The sequence below is a fragment of the Rhinopithecus bieti genome, unplaced genomic scaffold, assembly GCF_001698545.2.
Source record: "Rhinopithecus bieti isolate Rb0 unplaced genomic scaffold, ASM169854v2 scaffold_42039, whole genome shotgun sequence".
Taxonomy (NCBI): Eukaryota; Metazoa; Chordata; class Mammalia; order Primates; family Cercopithecidae; genus Rhinopithecus; species Rhinopithecus bieti.
The window spans coordinates 1,602,555-1,606,684 of record NW_016818642.1 but is presented as its reverse complement, the minus strand read 5'-3'; the positions used below and the strand labels follow the sequence as shown (position 1 = coordinate 1,606,684).

At 46.1% G+C, this 4,130-nt stretch overlaps 1 pseudogene; it reads right to left on the bottom strand.

The window, feature by feature from the left end:
* Positions 1-217: 217 nt before the first annotated feature.
* Positions 218-1,760, bottom strand: LOC108518732 (PRELI domain containing protein 3B-like; annotated as a pseudogene).
* Between the last annotated feature and the right edge of the window lie 2,370 nt (positions 1,761-4,130).

Sequence of the window (4,130 nt, the reverse complement as noted above, 5' to 3'; positions counted from 1 at the left end):
TAAACTGCCTCATGATGCTCCCAGAATATGAGACAGTGAGAGGCTTGTGAGGAGCTACTGTGAGGCCATTTCTCCCATCTCCCTGTCTTCCTCAGAGGCTATGGTGAGATGGAAGAGTTTCTACCCTGAAATGCCCCTCTTTCCTATACTTGAAGGTATAAAACTACTATAAAACCGTTTAGCATGAAATCCTCAAACTGCTGAGCAACTTTCGTTATCATTTCTCCACATATGCTGCTGCTGCCATCAGAGTCCTTATGCTTCCTCTTGCTAAGGCCATCAATTCTTCAGTCTCAGAATTTTTTTTTTTTTGAGATAGAGTTTTGCTCTTGTCGCCCAGGCTGGAGTGCAATGCACGATCTAGGCTCACTACAACCTCCGCCTCCCAGGTTCAAGCGATTCTCCTGCCTCAGCCTACCAAATAGTTGAGATTACAGGCATGTGCCACCATGCCCAGTTGATTTTATATTGTTAGTAGAGATGGGGTTTCTCCATGTTAGACAGGCTGGTCGCAAACTCCTGACCTCAGGTGATCTACCCGCCTCAGCCTCCCAAACTGATGGGATTACAGATGTGAGCCACTGTGCCCGGCCAGCCCGACCAGTCTCAGAATTTAATTTATATATTACCCACTCCTTCCTCTTCTTCTTCTTCTTCTTTTTTTTTTTTTTTTGTGGGGGTGTGTTTTTTTTTTTTTTTTGAGATGGAGTCTCACTCTGTTGCCCAGGCTGGAGTGCAGTGGTGTGATCTTGGCTCACTGCAAGCTCTGCCTCCTGGGTTCATGGCATTCTCCTGCCTCAGCCTCCTGAATCGCTGGGACTATAGGCGCCCGCCACCATGCCCGGCTAATTTTTTGTATTTTTCGTAGACACGGGGTTTCTCCATGTTGGCCAGGCTGGTCTCAAACTCCCGACCTCAGGTGATTCACCTGTCTTAGCCTCCCAAAGTGCTGGGATTACAGGTGTGAGCCACTGCACCTGGCCTTTTTTTTTTTTTTTGAGATGGAGTCTTACTCTGTTGCCCAGGCTGGAGTGCAATGGCATGATCTTGGCTTACTGCAACCTCCGCCTCCTGAGTTCAAGTCATTCTCCTGCCTCAGCTTCCTGAGTAGCTGGGATTACAGGCATGTTCCGCCACGCCTGGCAGATTTTTGTCTTTTTAGCAGAGACGAGGTTTCACCATGTTGGTCAAGCTGGTCTTGAACTCCTGATTTCAGGTGATCCACCTGCCTCAGCCTTTCAAGATGCTGGGATTACAGGCGTGAGCCACCACGCCTGGCCTGCACTCTGTTTCTTGCCCTTTATTAGCATTTGGAGATAACATACTTGCCATCAGTCCTGCAAAGTAATTGCTGAGACTGACTCCTTTCACAGTGATTATGGCTTCCTGAGTCAAAATAGGTTTTTTTCTGGGTCCTGTGGATGTGACTTGTATATAAACCTCTCACCTACTTAAAATATGTTTGTAAATGAAATATTGGTAGATTTCTGTTCCATTGTTTTCTCTACAGGATCAACTACCGAATGTTCTTACACAAATGTGTTGTTTCTTGCACGAATAAGAGACTTCACAATGGAAGGTAGTTCCCAATTTGTGCTAAGTCTGTGGCTGCGCAACTTTTCAGAGGGATCTATATGTCTGTCTAACACATCAACTCCAACCACACTCAAGTTCATAGGGTTTGGGTATTTCTGCATTGCAGCTATTGTAACAGTTTCTCATGGGTGGTCAAAGAGATGCTCCGAAGTTCAAATCTTCATGGCTCCAGCAGCCTATGCAATGACTGGGCAATGCTAGGGCACAATTAGGCAAAGAGGCTATACCTGTCCCTACCCCACCCCCAGCAACCCATCAAACTGCTTAGTGTGAAACTGGCTCTGCAGAAACAGAGCTCCCATCACCCATGTTGCATTATCACCTGGTCTCTTTCGTTTTGGTGTTGTCTGGTGGGAAAATGGTCACAGGGTGCTGGCACCTTTGCCAATCTTGCTATTTCTGTCAGTAATAAACTGCCTGAATCTAAAAAGGGTTTGTTGTTTCTATACCAATTAAATCTCTCAGCTTTGTTTGACAGCAGCGATATGCTTTGGCTGTGTCCCCACCCAAATCTCATCTTGAACTGTAACTCCCATAATTCCCACATGTCATGGGAGGAACCCGTTGGGAGGTGATTGAATTATGGATCAGGGCTTTCCTGCACTGTTCTCCTGATAGTGAATGAGTCTCATGAGATCTGATGGTTTTAAAAACCAGAGTTTCCCTGCACAAGCTCTCTCTTTTTTGCATGCCGCCATCCACGTGAGACGTGACTTGCTCCTCCTTGCCTTCTGCCAAGACTGCGAGGCCTCCTTAGCCATGTGGAACTGTAAGTTCATTAAACCTCTTTTTCTTCCCAGTCTCAGGTATGTCTTTATCAGCAGCATGAAAATGGACTCATACATTAAACTGGTACTGGTAGAGTGGGGCACTGCTGTAGATACCCAAAAATGTGGAAGCAACTTTGGAACTGGGTAACAGACAGACATTGGAACAGTTTGAAGGGCTCAGAAGAAAACAGGAAAATGTGGGAAAGTTTGGCACTCCCTAGAGACTTGTTGAATGGCTTTGGCCAAAATGGTGATAGTATTATGGACAATAAAGTCCAGGCTAAGGTGGTCTCAGATGGAAACGAGGAATTTGCTGGGAACTGGAGCAAAGGTGACTCTTGTTATGTTTTAGCAAAGAGACTGGCAGCATTTTACCCCTGCCCTAGAGATTTGTGGAACTTTGAATTTGACAGAGATGACTTAGGGTATCTGGTGAAAGAAATTTCTAAGCATCAAAGCATTCAAGTGGTGACTTGGGTGCTGTTAAAGGCATTCAGGTTTATAAAGGAAGCAGAGCATGAAAGATTGGAAAATTGCAACCTGACAATGCAATAGAAAATAAAATCCCATTTTCTGAGGAGAAACTCAACCTGGATGCAGAAATTTGCATAACTAATGAGGAGCTGAATGTTAATCCCCAAGATGATGGGGAAAATGTCTTCAGGGAATGTCAGAGGTCTTCATGGCAGCCCCTCCCATCACAGGTCCAGAGGCCTAAGAGGAAAAAGTGTTTCTGGGCTGGGCCCAGGGTTCCTGTGCTGTGTGTAGCCTAGGGACTTGTTGCCCTGCATCCCAGACACTTCAGCCATGACTAAAGGGGGCCAAGGTACAGCTCAGGCTGTTCCTTCAGAGGGTGGAAGCTCTAAGACTTGGCAGTTTCCACATGGTGTTAAGCCTGTGGGTGCACAGAAGTCAAGAATTGAGGTTTGGGAACCTCAATTAGGAAGTCAGACTATCTCTGTTGTGGACAATATGATTCTATAACTAAAAAACCCTGAAGGCTCTGTCCCAAAGCTCCTAGATCTGATAAAGAACTTCAGCAAAGTTTCAGGATACAAAATCAGTATACAAAGTCAGTATGCACCAGGAGCAGTGGCTCACGCCTGTAATCCCAGAGCTTTCAGAGGCCTAGGCTGGGGGATCACTTGAGACCAGGAGTTTGAGACCTACCAGACCACCATGGCCAAACCCCATCTCTATAAAAAATACAAAATTAGCGGCGCATGGGGGCACACACCTGTAGTCCTAGCTACTTGGGAGGCTGAGGCACAAGTATTGCTTGAACCTGGGAGGCAGAGGTTGCAGTGAGCCAACATTACACCACTACACTCCAGCCTGGGCGACAGAGTGAGATTCTGTCTCAAAAAAAAAAAAAAAGTGTTTCAGTCCCACTGGACCAGCCTGGGCAGCATAGCGAGATCCTGTCTCTATTTTTTAAAAATAAATAATATAATTAAAGTAAAACAGAAAATTGACAAATGGGACCTAATTAAACTAAAGAGCTTCTGCACAGTAAAAGAAACTATTGGTAAGGCGCAGTGGCTCACGCCTATAATCCTAGCACTTTGGGAGGCTGAGGCGGGCAGATCACCTGAGGTCAGGAGATAGAGACCATCCTCGCAAACATGGTGAAACCCCATCTCTACTAAAAATACAAAAACATTAGCTGGTTGTGGTGGTGGGCGCCTGTAATCCCAGCTACTGGGGAGGCTGAGGCAGGAGAATGGCATGAACCCGGTGGGGCGGAACTTGCAGTGAGTGGAC